Source organism: Cervus canadensis, chromosome 2 (genome assembly GCF_019320065.1).
Source record: "Cervus canadensis isolate Bull #8, Minnesota chromosome 2, ASM1932006v1, whole genome shotgun sequence".
Taxonomy (NCBI): Eukaryota; Metazoa; Chordata; class Mammalia; order Artiodactyla; family Cervidae; genus Cervus; species Cervus canadensis.
The window spans coordinates 106,216,012-106,234,873 of record NC_057387.1 but is presented as its reverse complement, the minus strand read 5'-3'; the positions used below and the strand labels follow the sequence as shown (position 1 = coordinate 106,234,873).

Genomic DNA, 18,862 nt, shown 5'->3' with positions numbered 1-18,862 from the left:
GGGCATTTATCCCAGAGAAATGAAAACTGGTATCCACATGAAAACCTGCATATGATTATCTAGAGCAGCTTTGCTTGTTTGTTTGTAATAGCCCCCAACTGAAAACAACCAAAAATGTCCCATAAAGTGAAAGTGAAGTCATTCAGTTGTGTCCAACTCTGCAACCCCATGGACTGTAGTCTGCCAGGCTCTTCCATCCATTGGATTTTCCAGGCAAGAATACTGGAGTGGGTTGCCATTTCCTTCTCCAGGGAATCTTCCCAATCCAGGATTGAACCCAGGTCTTCTGCACTGCAGGCAGACTTTACCATCTGAGCCACCAGGGAAGCCCCCAAATGTCCTATAATAGGTGAATAATTAAACCAACTGCAGTACATCCACGCCATAGAATACTTGCTCAGTCGCTCAGTCATGTCCAACTCTTTGTGACCCCATGGACTGCAGCACGCCAGGCTTCCCTGTCCCTCACTATCCCCTGGAGTTTGCCCAAGTTCATGTCCATTGAATCAGTGATGCTGTCAAACCATGGAATACTACCCACTGATAAAAACAAATGGACTCTTGATACGTATGACTGGGATGGATCTCTGGGGCATTATGCTTAGTGAAAAAAGAAAAGCTTATCTCAAAAGATGATGTAGCAGATGATTCCATTTATATCAACATAACATTTTGGAAATGACAACATTAAAGATATGGGAAATGGATGAGTGGTTGCCAGGGGTTAGGGAGCGGGAGTGGGGAGGTTATAAAGGAGTAGCACGAGGGAGATCTTTGTGGCAACAATTCTGCATCTTGATTGCACTGGTGGTGACGTGAATCCACATGTGATAAAATGACACACAAGTACACACACACATTGCCCCATCATCTATTTCCCAGTTTTGATGTTGTACTACCCACACATTAGATGTACCCATTGGGAGAACCTGGGTGAAGTGTCCATGGAACATCTCTGTATCATCTTTGCAACTTCCTGTGAATCTATAATTACCGCAAAATTAAAAGTTTTAAAAAATCGGATATGTAGCTCACATTATATTTTTATTGGCTAGTCTACTTAGTTTGAACCTTGACCTGCTACTTGGTCCTCTGTAGGATCCTTCCTTCAGCTACCTCCTGCTCATTCCAACCCCTACATTGTCCCTGCCCACTCCCAACCACCAGCAAACACACACACCTGCACCCCTGGCTGGGTCCTTGCTGGAAATGGGCTGACCACCAGAACCACAGCCCCCTGGCCCCCCAGGCCACCACTCTCTTGTTCATTGGCTTCCCACGGACTTGCGCATGCACCTTCTCCACCGCCAGATGTTCATATATGATGTTGCCAGACTGCTGCTCCCAAAGGACCCTGCTATTAAAACACCAAAATATCCCCAAAGAGGTCAGATCTCTGTCTGGATCTGACTCTCAAGCCTCATCTCAGCTGGCCCTCTTTATCTCTACCTCCAAGTGGGCCCAGTTCACAGCACCTGCAACTTGCTTCCCACCCATGTGCGCCAGAATTATGCCTCAGATGCTCTTCCCAGTCACTTGACGACACTCAGCTTCATGAAGAAGTCTCACACCTCACCACGGCTTCTCCCCTGAAGTCGTCTCTGAAAATGGCATCCTCCCCACTGAGCAGAACGCGTTGATTTTATTCCCCTAGCTCGTTCCATGTTTTTGAGCTGCCATTAAAGATTCCTAGACCCTAGTTTCTTCGTACTATATTGACACAAGCTGCAGAGAGCTAATGTACACTGTCAACAAACAATTACAGTTTTATCACTTGCAATATATGGAATTGCAGCTTTCTAGGCATTTTCTCTAATCAGATATTTACCACTGTTCTGCTCTTTCCCAGGATTGGGAGATAAATTCTGAGATGGAGAGTTCCTCAGTGGCACTAAAGCTAGAGGGGGTGGGAACTGAAGTCTCCCCACCTGGAGACTTGAATCATCATGCCTCTGCCCCACTGCCTGCTTTTCCCTCACCTGCTTCTTATCATTGAGTCGATTTCAGACAAGCTGACGACCCCATAAGTCAGGAGGAGTTACTACGTTGCACGTCGGAATAAGCAAATAAAACTTTCAGACTCGCGCATTTTTTATCTGACAAGTCTAAATACTATATTGAAAGGAGTGAGGTATTGTTCAATAGCGCAATCCAGACTTATTAGAGAAATGGGGTAAAATGATGACAAGAAGGGCAACAGACTCCTATTTGCTGTTGATTATCTTCTCGTTGACTATCAAATGTGCAGAGAACAGCTTTTGCAAACAGGTGGCATGGCCATAGATGCAAACTAATACACCTCTTTCACTTTATCAAGGCTTCTTGTGTTTCCCACTTCTTTGTGAACCTTCTCTGGGCTTTTTTCTCCCTGCTCAGAGGAACTCAGAGTCTTGGAGACTGGTGATGCCATAACCCCAAATTTCTCACTGTCACAGTTCAGAATCACAGTTCAGAATCAATGGCTTCCTGCTGTCCTTACAGTTAAGAGTTCCATAAGGAGGTCCACAAAGCCTGCACCACTCAGCCCCTGCCCACTCTGCCCTGTATCCTGCCTGGCTCCAGTCCCTCCAGTCTTCTTTGGTCAAGGGAAGGGGCAGCAGTACATAGAGGGCAGGCAATAAGGGGTACACTTCCTGTGGAGAACTTGAAAACAACAATAAAGCAGACTTGAAAAACCCACTTACTATCACCATGAGTCTGCACGCCTGTGTCAATGATAAAATCCTTTTCCACACATCTCTGCCACCCTCCTCCCTGATACACTGCTGGCTTCCATCCCATCATATTGGCCAACCAATCATCTTTAGGGCCTTTGCACATGTTATTTCCTTTTTAGAACACTTTCTCATGTCCCCTCCACCTATTTGTCCGATTAACCCCTTCTCATTATTCGGATTTCATCACAAATGTCAACATTATTTTCAGAAAGGTATGCTCTTTATCTCCCAGCCTAGTCTATCTATTTTGCATTCTCGAAGGTCCCCATGGAGGTCACTGCTGCTCTTCATATATCTCCAGCTTTCCTCCCAGACACTAGTGGAATGGCCCTCCCCACCATTGCTGAGCTCATGATTGGCCACAGCACTGACATCACCAAAGACGCCTGGGTAGCAGCGAAATGTGCTGTTTCATGGAAGGAGTCTCGGGGAACCTGGGTTCCTTTGGTCAAGTTCCCCTTCCTTTTTCCCCTGCTGCAGTGAACTTGGGTCCCAGTCAGCCAGGGTCTCTGAGTGACTCCCCAAGCAGGGAGCTCCTGCAAACTTCTTTTGCATGCATTTGGTTGGCTAAAAAGAGCTTGTGGAAGGAATGAACTTTTTGGCCAACCCAACAGAAGAGCAAGAAAGAAACTTTTAGTGAGTTAAGCCTTTGAGATTTCAGGGTTGTTTGTTACCCTCAATGTTTCAAAATGTAGACTTTTATTACTCTTCAGATATGGTGAGGGCAACAAATGAGGAGGCAATTGTCACTGAAAAGTTAGTTTGTTATAGTTCCCAAAGTTGGGGGAGGAAGTGTGCCTTGCAACACAGGGCCACAACAGAAAGTGCCAGGGTGGGTGGGGATGTAGAAGTTCAGTTCAGTTCAGTTGCTCAGTCCTGTCCGACTCTTTGCGACCCCATGAACCACAGCACGCCAGGCCTTCCTGTCCATCACCAACTCCCAGAGTCCACCCAAACCCATGTCCATCGAGTCAGTGATGCCATCCAACCATCTCATCCTCTGTTGTCCCCTTCTCCTGCCCTCAATCTTTCCCAGCATCAGGGTCTTTTCAAATGAGTCAGCTCTTCACATCAGGTGGCCAAAGTATTGGAGTTTCAGCTTCAACAACAGTCTTTCCAATGAACACCCAGGACTGATTTCCTTTAGGATGGACGGGTTGGATCTCCTTGCAGTCCAAGGGACTCTCAAGAGTCTTCTCCAACACCACAGTTCAAAAGCATCAATTCTTTGGCTCTCAGCTTTCTTTATCATCCAACTCTCACATCCATACATGACCACTGGAAAAACCATAGCCTTGACTAGATGGACCTTTGTAGGCAAAGTAATGTCTCTGCTTTTTAATATGCTGTCTAGGTTGGTCATAACTTTCCTTCCAAGGAGTGAGCATCTTTTAATTTCATGGTTGAAATCGCCATCTGCAGTGATTTTGGAGCCCAGAAAAGTAAAGCCAGCCACTGTTTCCACTGTTTCCCCATCTATTGGCCATGAAATGATGGGGATGTAGAAGGAACAGGAGCAAATCATGAGCAAAGGCTTTAATTGAGGTTTTCATGGGGGAAGGAATGGATGAGGCAGGGTAAGCAGGTGGCAGCCCTTACTTGTGTGACACATGACTCTGGGGTGATTAGTACAGGGGACAGTGACTTAATGGGTGAGAGCTTAGTAGAGGACGTGGGTGGGCTCTGGATTGGTTTATTTGCATATAAAAGGCTCACTCCCAGAAGAACAGTTCTCTGTATCTCAGAATCAGCTAACCCCAAGAGGGGCCACCTCTCTTGGGTCAGCAATGCCCCAAGATGTCAAAGCATCAAAACTTTAGAAAATATTTGTGTTATTTGTGTGATTAATGCACATAGCCATACATGGTCCATCCTGACTATTACCTTTTTATTTTCTTTGCTTTTCTTTATTTCTTTTCATTTATCACAGTTCCAGGATTTCCCAGGTGGCGTAGTTGGTAAAGAATCCACCTGCCATTGCAGGAGATACAAGAGACATGGGTTCGATCCGTGGGTCAGGAAGATCCCCTAGATTGGGAAATGGCAACCCATTCTGGTATTCTTGCCTGGAAAATTCCACGGAGAGAGGAGCCTGGTGGGCTACAGTCCATGGAGTCACAAAGAGTCAGACACAATTGAGTACACGCACAGTACCCAGCACAGTGCTGTTATTAAAAAGCAGTTTCTAAGTAGATGTTTATCAAGGTAGATTTTTTCTGTGTGTGTGATTATTCTGTTCAGATCTCCAAGAAGACAGTGGCTACATTTGCTTTGCCCATCCATGTCCAATTCCCTGAATATTTACTTTTGAACGAGTGAATGGAGGGTTATCTGTCATTTCCAGGGGCAGCCACATGGTGTCACAGATCATCGTGATGCTGCCAGGATGGACAAAAGGACGGGGAGAGCATAGGACATAGTTAAGAAACACTCACTGACCTGGTGACCTCCCTATATATCCACAAAACGGAGTGAGATACAAGGAAAAACCAGCCTGTTCTGAACACCTTCAGGAAGAAGAGAGGATTTTGAAGGGGCTATCAGTAAGGGGGGACAAAGGAAAGTACAGGGAGGGTGGAGGGCAAGCAATGAGCCTGGTGGGAAGGTGAGATTGCACCCCACTTGGACCCTCTGCACTCTGTGGAGGCTGAGGAGGGGAATGGCTCCATGGGGTACCGAGCGAGGCTGGATTGCCCACCAGAGGGCCGGTACTCCCCTACCCAAGTCAGCACGGATTCAGCGGAAGGGTGCTGTCCACCTACAAGAAGCTCTGAGGCTTGACCAGATCAGCAGTGGCCAGCATGGCCTGAAGACCAGGGGACCCTTGTGGAATACTGGGATCTGTGCATGACTTTGGGGTAACCCCAACATGGGCTTAAATGGAACTTTTCTCACCTTCCTGAGTAGGGACTCTAGGTCAATTTTTTTTTTTTTTAATGCAATGATATGACACTTCTTTCACCCAAGGGAAGCATTTGCATATTCTTTTCTGTAGAAGTATAGTCTTCTAACTCCCAAAGGTGGTACCCATGTTTGAGAAGCCCAAGGCTCTTAGCTAACTGACTACCAACTACTTAGGCTAGAGCCTCTGGGCCCTGAAATGCAAAGGTTGGAATAAGACCATGAAGGGAACCCTGTGAGGTGAGGAACAGCTGAAGGAAGTGGGCATGAAAAGTGAAAGAGAACTGGTCAGAATGAGAATAGTCTTCAAACCCTGGAAAGGCCATGCCCAACACACCATGTCCTCATGAAATGCTGAGCCAGAACCAGGAACACCAGGACAGAGGCTCGGGGGTGGGGGCGACTTGGATCCACAAACAGAAGAACGTGGGCAATCACATATGCTTGGGGAGGGAATGGGCTGCCTCTAGAGGTCAATCCAATTTTAATTTCTCAGTTACTTACTAAATGCCAATGGGTCTCAGATGCTGAACATCAGAGGCGGGTCAGAGCCGTGGGCCAAGCTCACCAGGACATGGCTTTGCTTCTACTGGTCAGAGGAACCATAGGAAAGATCAGAATGAAATTCATCTTCACAAACTCCAGTCTAAAGCCTTGGAATCCATTATTACAGAGAAGGGACTCTATTACTAGAGTATGTGTAAATCCTGATTCCCAAAGTCTAGAGAAACAGGTCAATCCTAAAGGAAATCAACTTTAAATATTTATTAGAAGGACTGATGCTGAAGCTGAAGCTCCAGTACTTTGGCCAATTGATGCGAAGAGCTGACTCATTGAAAAAGACCCTGATGCTGGGAAATATTGAGGACAGGAAGAGAAGAGGGCAACAGAGGATGAGATGGTTGGATGGCATCATCAACTCAGTGGACATGAGTCCGAGCAACCTCTGGGAGATAGTGAAGGACAGGGAAGCCTGGCATGCTGCAGACCATGGGGTCACAAAGAACTGGGAAATGACTTAGCGACTGAATGACAACAAGAGAAACAGGAGGATGGGAGAGGTAGAAGAGTAAGGATTTGTGCAAATGTCTTCCAAGCACATGGTGGCCTTCTGAGGATAGGGGACAATACAAGGAGTTGCCCCTGATGCGTATTGCTATGGCTGGACCTCTAAACCTCGAGTGAAAACAGAGATCTGGTCAGCTCCAAGGGCATGATGACTGAGAGTGACAGAGACAGACGATCCCTTGGGTGATGCAGCTCAAGGCTTTGCCTTTGTGGTACTTTGTCTGCATCCACACTGGCCTTTACACTTCCCTTGAAGGTGCCCCAGGGCCTTTGCATGAACTGCCCCTGTGGCTGGGAACACTGCTCTCCCCCTGAGCCACTCAGGCCAACACCACCTGACATATCCATCTCCCACTAACTTCTGGGGTCTCTGTTTGAACATTATTTCCTCTAGGAAACAGTTCTGGAACCTCTGATAAATATTCTCCAAGAAGAGAGTACTTCTTTAAAATATGCATTCCAATCATAATGAATTGATTTTCTTACTGAATGTATTCTTACTGAATGTATCTTGAGATGTATCTATCTTTCCTTCTTGATAGGAAATCCCTTCCAACTCCTCTGCATTACTAGCATAAATAAGGTGAACTATGCTCCTCCCAAATTCATATGTTGAAACCTAACTACCCGCAGGTAACATGATGGTATTAGTTTGTGGGGCCTTTGGGGAGTAATTAGGAATCAAAGAGGTCGGGAGAGTGGACCCCTCTTGAATGGAATTAGTGCCCTTACAAGAGTCACGACAAAACTTGCTTCCTCTTTCCGCTCTCCATCCACCATGTGAGGATATGATGAGAAGGTGGCAGTCTGTAACCCAGAAGAGGGTTCCTCGTTGGAGGGTCTGCAACACCAGATCTTCGTTGTGCTGACAGCACCCAAGCATGGGAAATAAATCTCTGTTGTCTATAAGCCATCCGTCTAAGGAGTTTTTGTTCTAGCAACCTGAGGTGATTAAGACAAATATGTAAAGAATGAATGAATGAATAACCATCAGAGAGTAGACAGAAAAGGCTTGACTATTCTCCTGTGAAAGGCCAATCTACAAGGTTGGTCCTTGGCTGGGGTCTCGGAACATGGATTTCAAGAGGGTCCCCATCTTTCCCAGAACTGATAAGAGTGTCCTAAACTATCTGTACAAACACTGTGGCTTCTACTGAACTCCTGTTTTCCCTCTGAATTTGGAACTTTGGCAGAGGGTGCCCATGCCATCAGTCCCCAATAAAAACTCTGGGCACTGAGCCTCCAACTGAGCTTCAGTCTGTGTGTCTCCACTGGGAGAGGACTCTGGGAAGCTCATGCCTGGTTTCTCCCCCCAACCTTCATCCCATGAACAGTTTTCCTTTGCCGTTTTGCTCTGTATACTTTCACTATAATAAATCATAGTCAGGAGTGTGACTATATGCTGAGTGCTCTGAGCTTTCCTAGTCAAGCATTGAACCTAAGCTAAAAGAAGCGGTCTTGGGGACGCCCAACACAGAACACAACCCAATTCTCCTGCAAAGTACAAATACTAGATTATTCTCCAAAGGATATTCCAGGTGTTCAGTGGTTACATAGAAATGGGAAATGCAGGGTTAAACAAAGTGAAGCAAGAATTTTTCAGAAAATAGAAAAAAAAAAAAAGGTGTTTATGGGGGTTTTTAATAAGCTAACAGCAAACTTCCAAGGCAGGAACAGATTATATAACAGTTGCCCAATACATTTGAGCATAAACCCTTTCATTCTTTTTTCCTAAAGAATTAATTTGAATTCTTTTTGAAATTAATTTAGCTACATTGGGTCAAAGTTGCAGCATGCGGGATGACATTTGCACCATGTGGGATCTTTCTGATGCCGCGCACGGACTCTCGAGCTGTGCCACATGGGCTCAGTAATTGTGCGGGTGATCCATGCACATCTCTTCCTTGCAATCTTAAAGAGCCCAACTAATACAGAATTATTGAGGAATAAACAGTAAAGTAGCAAATTAGGCCTTTATTAAGTGGCTCTCATTTAAGGCACTTAGCACATCAAACAATGATATTAAAAAGAAGACATGGCAATTGACCTTGGGAATAAAAGAGTAAATGTAAGCAACATTTGTCACACTGACAGGCTTGGCAAACAGTGTTTTGATTTGCTAGCAGCCCTACTCCAGACAGCAGCCACTAGTTAGATACATAAACCATTAAGCTAAAAACAGAACTATCATTACAGGCATCATCTAGTAATTTTCAGGTAATTGATGGACATTAGTCATAATCACACTTAATACACAGACACACACAGACACCCCTACAGAAACATGTTCCCACTGATACCTTCTATTTGCATTTCATCAAGAGCTCCTAAAACTAGGAAACTTGGAAAAATTGGGCTTTCTCTGCTTTGAAGTATATGTGTATGCTAAGTCACTTCAGTCATTTCCAACTCTTTGTGGACCCTATGGACTGTAGCCCTCCAGGCTCCTCTGTCCATGGTATTCTCCAGGCAAGAATACTGAAGTGGGTTGCTGTGCCCCCCTCCAGGGGATCTTCCCAACCCAGGGATCAAACCTGTGTCTCTTATGTCTCCTGCATTGGCTGGCAGGTTCTTTACCACTAGTGCTCCCTGGGAAGCCCATATACATGTATATGTATATGTATATGTATATGTATATGTATATGTATATGTATACACAAGCACACATTTTTTTCTCAGAGTATCCTGTAGGTTGGGATTCCATGAAGCCTTCTGGGATATGAAATGCCCAGAGCAGCAGGTCACGGAGATCATGCTGCTGCTACACTAGATATAAGAGCACTGATTCTCCTGGTCTCAGAAGCCCTGAAACCCACAGTAACCAAAATTTTGTAGAGATGGTTCTTGAGCTGCCAAGATCTGGGGATCTTTGTAATAAACTCCCATTTCTGGGAGTGACCCAGCAGTAGTCAGATAGCTGTTGAAAAAGCCTAGCTTAAGTCCAAAGGATCGTCTCTCAAGTGTTTCAGTCTCTCCAGAGAATATCCACTGGCTGTACAAACCTCTGTTTTCAGCTGCCCGTGTCCATTTATTTTTGGAGGCCAGAATGTCTGTCTTAAGTACATGGCTGTGTGGGAACAATGCTAGGCTTCTACATCTTCATATATACTTTCTAGGAGGCATGCAGGCTGTAGAAGCAAGGTCTGGAGTCTTAACAGGCCCTCCTGCTGAGGTCTAAAATTAGGGGAGCGGCATGCTATATTGGATATGCAAATCCTCTCAATACAAATACTCAGTCAACACCCAAGAGTATTTCCCATAGGATTGTAATTTCTGGTTCTGCAGCAGGGAATTCTGGGTATTCTCTTCCAGCTCTCTCCCAACAGTTCCCCAGCACAATCCACGGAATACTATCCGGTGTTATATTAACAGATTTGCCTGAGACATGTGCAAATAATTTTGGGAAATGCTATACTCAAAGCAGCACCATAGCGTGCCAAGGTACCCTGGGGTGCTGCAGGGAATTTACAAGCACATTGAGGGGTATGTGATAGTCAGTATCTGGTGGACACACAAAGGATTAGCTCAAAGTAGCGAGGGTTTCAACATGAAGCTACATTCCATTAAATGATATCATTTCTTTGCAGACTGGTGTTTGGTGGTTGCTGTGATAGAAAGTTAGGTGCCGTGTGACAAACAGTATGGAATAGGGTGAGCTCATGTCCAATCTTTATTTTCTTAGTTTCTTTGGCTGCACCAGGTCTTAGTTGTAGCACGTGGGATCTAGTTCCCTGACCAGGGATCGAACCTGGGTCCCCTGCAGTGGCAGCATAGTATTAACCACTGGACCACCAAAGAAGCCCTGATAGTATCCAATCTGACGCCAAGGTTTGAGAAGCTGTGTAGAGCCCAACAAGTACACACATTCCATTCATTACTTGCAGTTTTTTAAGGATGAAATAAAAGTATGCTTTTTTTTCTTTCAATTTATATTGATTATTTTTCAAAGAGCTACAGAGTTGTTAGGGTGTAAGTACTTATTCAGCTAGTCAGACCTTACTGCTTAACAGATGGGGCTAATAGGTATTTCGTCTAACCCATGGAGCACAATGGAAAAATTACGGAAGCATTTAATGGTTCCTCAAACCAAGAAGTGTTGGGATCCTGAGCATTACTGCATTAAAGGCTCTAAGAAGTCCTGCAGCAAGAAAAATAAGAGTTGGAGCCCCACACTTCTCAGTCTAGCACACCCATAAATGGCCTTCTTTACAACATTAGCTTAGGAAATCTAGGTGGATACTAACCTGAGATTATGATCCTATAAGTACAAAAGAGAGACCAGAGTTTGGCTTATTCCCACCATTAACACTGAAAAAGTATTTCTCCTCAAATCATTCATTTAACAAACATTCATCGTGTGCCCCATTACATATAATGTACTATGCTTGGTTCTGAGGATAGACATTTATAAGACCTGGACCTGGCCCTCAAGCATTCACATTAATTTATCTGGAAATTCAGCCACTCTCATCACCTTCATCAGAGTCACCCATCTTGTGTATGGATGGGCACACATGCCTCTTGCCCCATTACTGCAAGAACCTCCAAACTGGTCTCCCCATTTCCCCCTTGTCCTCCTACAGATGATTCTCAACAGAGCAGCCAGCATGATTAAATCCAATCGTGTCCTTTCTCTGCTTAGAATTCTTTTTTTTTTTTTTTTCTGTTTAGAATTCTAAAAGTGTCCTAGTGTCACAACAGCCTAAAAGCCCTGGGCAGTCCTCTGCCACCACTCCCCACCCCCACCCCATTACTTTTCTCTTGATCTCCAACTCGTCTCCCTCAGCTCAGTCGCTCCAGCCTAATGGGTCCTTACTGTTTCTCAAACACACTTGTCAAAGTTTCTTCCTCGGGGCCTTTGCACATGTTGCTCCTGTAACTTTCCCCAGCTATCCCATCTCTTCCCCCAACATGTCCAAGGCTGGTTCCCTCGTCTTTTTCAGGTTTTTGTTCACTTTTACACTGAGGTTTGCAATGAACACGCCATTTAAAATTGCAACCCTCCCCACCACCACTTCCTAGTTTCCGGTCTCTGTCCTGCACTTTCTCCATGACATGAATCACCATCTGACACATATTTGATGAATCCTTGTTTATTAAGTCCATCTTTCCACAACAGCATGTGAATTCCATGATGGCAGGGATTTTTATTCATTGGATTCCCTGGACTATACCCAGCATTAGAGAACAGCACCATGTACTCAAGAGGAGTTAATAACTAAGTTTATTATTGCCAAAGACACAATGATAATGCAACACAGTAAGTGCAGCAATAGAGATGTGCCAGGGGATTTTGACACCACCAGCCTGAGCTGGTGGAAAAGATAAATTATTAGCCAATCATCCAAAGGACATGGATGGTAGTGAGAGGACAGGAAGGTCACTGGAAGCAAAGAGGATGGCATGAGCGGAGGAAAAGATAACACCCAACTTCATGCGTAATTTATGAAATTGTTCTCCAACCCGTGCCAGAACAAATGGAGACAACCAGCTGTTCCTCCTTCACATCTTTGCCATGACTGCTTAATTACCAGTCTCCCCGAGAGAGGGGGTTTTTCTGGAGGCTGCTCAGGCACAGACTTTATTTGCTTCTATGGGATGCTGGAAAACCCTGACCCAGCCTGATCCTCCACAGCAGAGGTTGAAACATCCAACTTCAGGAGGTGGGTGAGGAGGGGGTGGTGGGATGGACATGGGGAAGGGGGCTTTGAGGAAGGGGGGCCATCATGTTCCAGAAGACTGCTGCCTCTGTACCTATCTCCCCCAAATCAGGCCAGGGACAGCCAGTCTTTGGGAAGCAGAGCCATTCTCTTTCCATCAAGGCTGCCCTCAAGGTCTGAACACCCTCAAGGGGCTCCATGGAGCAACTGGGATCTACCTAGGGCCTGAGACAGCGCCATCTGAGAACAGGCATTATCCGGAAGCGCTATGCATTTCCTGTTCCTTGCACACTAGGGAGACGCAAACAATGGCTATTCAAATACAAGTGATCAGCCAAAGTGTCTCTCCCTGGAGATTCTCCATCATGGGGACTTGTGCCTGCCTAGCCTCTCGTGGGTGCTGAGGCCACCTTGGGAAGAAAGCAGGCAGGGTCTTTGTGAGCTCTGGGTGCGTTGAGACGCTGAAAATATCTGCAAGAGGGCGGGGAGGCTGCACTGAGAGAGCGGGCTGGCCCACCTGACCTGCTCCTGCACCACCATGCTCTTCCTGTTGGCACCAGAGCCAGCTCTGAGCACGGCACCCTGCAGGGTCGGGATCTCCATATTAGAGACAGAACTTCCAGGGCGCCGCACCTGTGCCAGGAATGACAACCATCACCATCACCAGCTGCTGCACACCCACCTCCAGCAGGTGACGGATAAGAAGCCGAGGAGCTCAGCCCCTATCCTTGGACATGGTGGAAGGCAGGGCCAGGCCCAGGCCACAGGGCCACATCTGCTGTTTTCCCATGATCCAGGTAACCAGGCGCACAGAAGCCTCCAGAACCATGGCCTTTGACAGGCAGTGCGCAGATTCCCTTCCAAGCCAAAGGAGTGACAGGGCCTCTGCTCAGGCTGGGTCCCCAGGCCAGGCTGGACTGTGGAAACAAGGCACGCAGGGCCCACAACTGTGAAATATGAACATAGCACTGAAGGCCAGGTCACAGGTGGTGGGTGATGGTGGTAGTGAACAGCGGAGGATCAACCTGAATTATCACATCCACACAACAGAGAGATGTGTAGTTGATAGTAAAACGTCCTTCCCTGTGTCCTCACCTGGAGACCTGAGAGGAAGGAGCCACAGGGGCAGTGAGCTTGGTCACCTGGGATTTTTTTGCAGGGGGTTTGGGGCTCTGCCAGCGTCTGTATGATTCTCTGACTCTCTCTGGTTTCCAGGGCCACCCTGGGGCCCAGCTCCAAGGGGCGCCATTCATAAGACACTCCACAGCCCTGGATTCAGAACTGCTTCCTTAACCCTGAATTCTGTCTCCTTATCTAGAGCATTAGACTTGGGCAACTGACAGCTTGAACTTGGAACTAGGTTTTACCCCCCTGGACACATCTTTTTGGTCATCTTTGGTGCCACACTTTGCAAAGTGGAGACTGACCTAGAGAAATCCCTTAGTCCCCAAGATCCTGCCCAAGTCTATGGAGAGTGAGATGATACACAGGAAGACGTGGGAACCTGGAGACAGTGGCAGGATGTAAGGGACTGACACGCAAAAATGATGGAGGTACCATGTCCGCAGAGAGGCTCCCGTTGACCTCACCTCCCATGTGATCACATCTTGTCATCATCCTTCATCTGTCACTCAATCTATTTTCTCATATGCCTCAACGGCTTCTTGACATGTATTTATTTGTTAATTGCCTATCTTCCTCTGCTTGAATGTAAGTTAGAGTAGGACTCTGTCCATCTTGGTTAACTTTATGTGTTCAGGGCCCAGCACGGTGCCTGGCACACAGTAGATCTCAGTAAATACGTATGAAATGGTACAAACAGGTGAGGAGTTGGTGGTGCCAGAGAAGCGAGAAAAAGAAAGTGTCTCAGGACAAAGAGGCACATGGCAGCAAACACGTCTGATGGGTCTGGTGAGGGAGGGTCAGAGGGTCGAAGGATATGGCAGATAGTGCCGTGGTGGCTTTTCCCAGAGCAGTATGGTGGAGTGGTCAGACTGAAACTGGGTTACAGTGGGGAAGCCATTACTAGCAAGGAAGTGGAGACATTGAGCCTAGATGGCTCTCTCAAGAAAAGGAATTGAAAGGAAGAAAGCTATTTCTAAACCAGAATCTTTTTTTTACCCCCTAATCAGAAAATGCTCATTTCTACCTTCCTCTCCTGCCCATCCCTTCCTGTGGCTCCTCTCAGGACACACACCATTAATCATCTCTCATTACTTTATTTTTTAATAGAATAAGCAAGTTCATGGGCCTTTGTTTCAGTCTAATAGTCATTCTCTTGGCAGGATAGTAATTGATACCTTAAGTGACCTCATTAATCAGCAGGGACAATTAGAACAATATGAGGGGAAGACGAGTTGCCATGTCGCCTGCCTAGGAAAGATGGAAAGGTGCCCACTATCTCTAGGTCAGAATGGGACACCTCCATGGGTGACTAACTCCTCATTACTCTACCTTCCTCGGTCCCTCCGAGCAAAGCAGAAACAAGAAATCACCAAGGAAGGTACACGGAGGGTCACAATGGGTCCCTTTCATTGCTGGGCTCTGCCATCCTTGAAATCCTCTTCCTGTCTTTCTTTCTTCCTTGGGGAAAACAGGTCTGCTCTGCTCTAGAGATTTCCAAAAAGGTCAATGAAAAATAAATCTTTCATAGATTAACTTCCAAAAATGTGGCAAGAAAGCATGCCACTTCAAGGCAACCTCTGACGAACTTTTTGATCCAGTGGTATTCTCTCTCCAAGAGCATCCTTATTACCTTCATTCCCATGTCAAAAGACTTGCTAGTTGGGAAAATCAGGAAAATGTGACAGGAATGGAGTACCCAGGTTTCAATGAGGTATAAACGCACAAAAAGAGGAAAGGTGGGCTAGATAGAACCACAATACTGGCTCAATGACCATGCTCAGATGTCCATTGGGAATAGGGCTTTACAGTAGAGCCCAAGCCTCAGTCCTGTCATGACCATCATGACTTTTAAATAAAGACATTATTTTGGAATAATTTGAGGCTTATAGAAAAGTTGCAAAGATAGCACAGAGGGTTCTTGTGTACCTTTCATCCAATATCTTCTAACACTGACATTGTCTCAGTTCAATTCAGCTCAGTCGTGTCTGACTCTTTGCGACCCCATGAACTGCAGCACACCAGGCCTCCCTGTCCATCACCAACTCCCGGAGTCCATCCAAACCCATGTCCATTGAGTCGGTGAGGCCATCCAACCATCTCATCCTCTGTCGTCCCCTTCTCCTCCTGCCCTCAATCTTTCCCAGCATCAGGGTCTTTTCCAATGAGTCAGCTCTTCACATTAGGTGGTGAAAGTATTGGAGTTTCAGCTTCAACATCAGTCCTTCCAATGAACACCCAGGACTGATTTCCTTTAGGATGGACTAGTTGGATCTCGTTGCAGTCCAAGGGACTCTCAAGAATCTTCTCCAATACCACAGTTCAAAAGCATCAATTCTTTGGCACTCAGCCTTCTTTATAGTCCAACTCTCACATCCATACATGACCACTGGAAAAACCATAGCCTTGACTAGATGGACCTTTGTTGGCAAAGTAATGTCTCTGCTTTTTAATATGCTGTCTAGGTTGGTCATAACTTTCCTTCCAAGGAGCAAGCATCTTTTAATTTCATGGCTGCAATCACCATCTGCAGTGATTTTGGAGCCCAGAAAAATAAAGTCTGACACTGTTTCCATTGTTTCCCCATCTATTTGCCATGAAGTGATGGGACCAGATGCCATGATCTTAGTTTTCTGAATGTTGAGCTTTAAGCCAACTTTTTCACTCTCCTCTTTCACTTCCATCAAGAGGCTCTTTAGTTCTTCTTCACTTTCTGCCATAAGGGTGGTGTCATCTGACATTGTCTATATCCATGGAATTGGCCAAAAAGAAGAGCTGAATAATGGCATTTGACTCCAAATTTCAACAGTGTTCCACTTCTTCTGTTCCAAGATCCAAACCATGGCACTACATTGCATTTAGCACCATCAGTTTCAAAAAATACTTTTATTCTTTGGCTGCGTTGGGTCTTAGTTGTGGCCCAGGCAGTCTTCACCATGTTACGCAGGACCTTCCCTTGCAGTGCCCGGGCTGTCTAGTTGTGGCATCTGGACTCTCGAGCCCACGGGCTCAGTAGTTGTGGCTCAGGGCTTAGCTGGCCTGCAGCACGTAGGATTCTAGTTCCCCATCACAGGGGTTGAACCTGAGTAACCTGCATCGCAAGGTGGAATCTTAACCACTGGGCCACCGGGGAAGTCCTTAGTACCATCATTTTTAATGTCCCGGATGGGAACATAGATGGTACCCTGGTCAATTTATGACTGGTATGACAGAGACCCAAATCCAAAAGATCCCCTCAGGCTTAATTTAGAGGACTTGAAGATAGGTAAATTTTTGTCCTTGAGTCCAGACCCAAACTGTAAAAGTAGTTGCCAAACATTCCTTGAGCTCAAGCTGACTCTGATTGTGTGTCTTGGTGCCAGGAAAGCTTATGAGGCTTTGAGAAACTTCTGCAGGGCTAGAGTGTCCGTGGGACGAGAGCAAAGATTCTGGTCTATCCAGGTGGGTTGTTTATTTCCTAACTCCTTTTATGTTTCCAAATCCTTCTTATTTTTTTTTTCCCATCAGAATGGTTAGTTTTAATATACCTCTCTCAGTAGTTGATAGGTCAAGCAGACAAAAAAGTTCTGTAAGGACAACAGAATTAACAAGCTTGATTGGACATATATAATCCTGAAAATTAATAAATAACAAAAGGGGTATTTTAAGTTAATATAAGATATATGTAAGAGAGATACATTATCTCTAACTTCCAGTATTGTCTGCTATACAAAAGTCTTTTAAAAGATTATCCTTTCAAAAGATTTAAATGATCATCCATGCCTTGCTTACAAGATGTGAAGAAATCCAAAAGGCTCCTAGAGAATTCTCTCCTAACAGTGATCCTACTGAAAGATGGCAGTTTCAGGTTGTTTTAAATTCACAAGATCAACTGTAATGTACATTGCCGGCCACAATCTTTCCCAGCATCAGGGTCTTTTCCAATGAATCAGCTCTTTGCATCAGGTGGCCAAAGTACTGGAGCTTCAGCTTCAGCATCAAGTCTTACAATGATATTCAGGGTTGATTTCCTTTAGGATTGACTGGTTTGGTCTCCTTGGACTCTCAAGAATCTTTTCCAGCACCACAATTCGAAAGCATCAATTCCTTGGCACTCAGACTTCTTTATGGTCTGAATTTCACATCTGTACATGACTACTGGAAAAAACCATAGTCCAAAGACTAGACGGACCTTTGCTGGTAAAGTGATGTCTCTGCTTTTTAATACACTGTCTAGGTTTGTCACAGTTTTTCTTCCAAGGAACAAGCATCTTTTAATTTCATGGCTGTAGTCACCATCTGCAGTGATTTTGGAGCCCAGGAAAATAAGTCTGCCACTGTTTTCATTTTTCCCCATTTATTTTTCATGAAGTGATGGGACCAGATGCCATGATCTTAGTTTTTTGCATGCTGAGCTTTAAGCCAGCTTTTTCACTCTCCTCTTTCACCCTTATTGAGAGGCGTTTTAGTTCCTCTTCACCTTCTACCATTAGAGTTGTATCTAATGGAATCTGAGATTTTAGACCTGTATGCAAAATATTTTCTTATGCCCTAGACCATTGAACATCCAAAATATTTATTAGGATGCAGATTCCTGAGTCTTCATGGGAATTAGCTCCTATGTTGCTTCAAATAAGGGATTTTTCAGAAATTTTTCTCCCAAACTGGGTGTGACTTTCAGTCCTCAAATCTGGTTCCTTACTTGGAATGCTGTGTGACATGTCTCTTTGCTGCAGTCACATGCATAACATATGAGAACTAAAACCTGTGTCTAAACTGTAGCTCTCTAAGCAGGAAAACTAAATTCCAACCTCGAGACCCCTAGTTAAAAGGGGGAATTTACTAACAATATCTGTTAAAAATGAAGCTTTATAAATTGCTAATCCAGTTTCTGGGTGATTGCTTCAAGTTCTACAATGAAAATCTTCTAATCTTCCAATTTATAGTAGAAACATTTTGTTTCTAAACTGTCTTCATGTACCCCTTTGTTTTTAAAAAATGTTATTACAAGAATATTTCTAGGAGGGAATATTAGTATCTCCATTTTACATATAAAGAACAATGAAGTATCAAATTATAAACTGATAAGAAGATCAGTTTATAACATGTTAAAGTCTTCTCCAATGTGAGAAAGGGAAACATTCCTTAGATAACAGGAAATAAATGTTTTTAGTTCTATTATTTTTTTAAATTTATTTTTACAGTGTACTGTTGGTTTCTGCCATACAACAATGCAAATCAGCCATAATTATACATATATCACCTCTCTTCTAAATCATTTTTTTAAAGGTAAGAATCTTTCAGTAATATAAGAAAGGCCAGAAAAGAATATAACATAATGAGCACCCTTGTGTTCAACACCCACTAAGGAAATGAACCATGGCAAACACAGAGCCCTGAGGAGCTCTCTCTCCC

At 44.9% G+C, this 18,862-nt stretch overlaps 1 protein-coding gene across 2 annotated transcripts in view; it reads right to left on the bottom strand.

The window, feature by feature from the left end:
* Positions 1-18,862, bottom strand: part of CSMD2 (CUB and Sushi multiple domains 2) — a 679,919-nt gene that overhangs the window by 549,494 nt on the left and 111,563 nt on the right. The window lies entirely within an intron of this gene.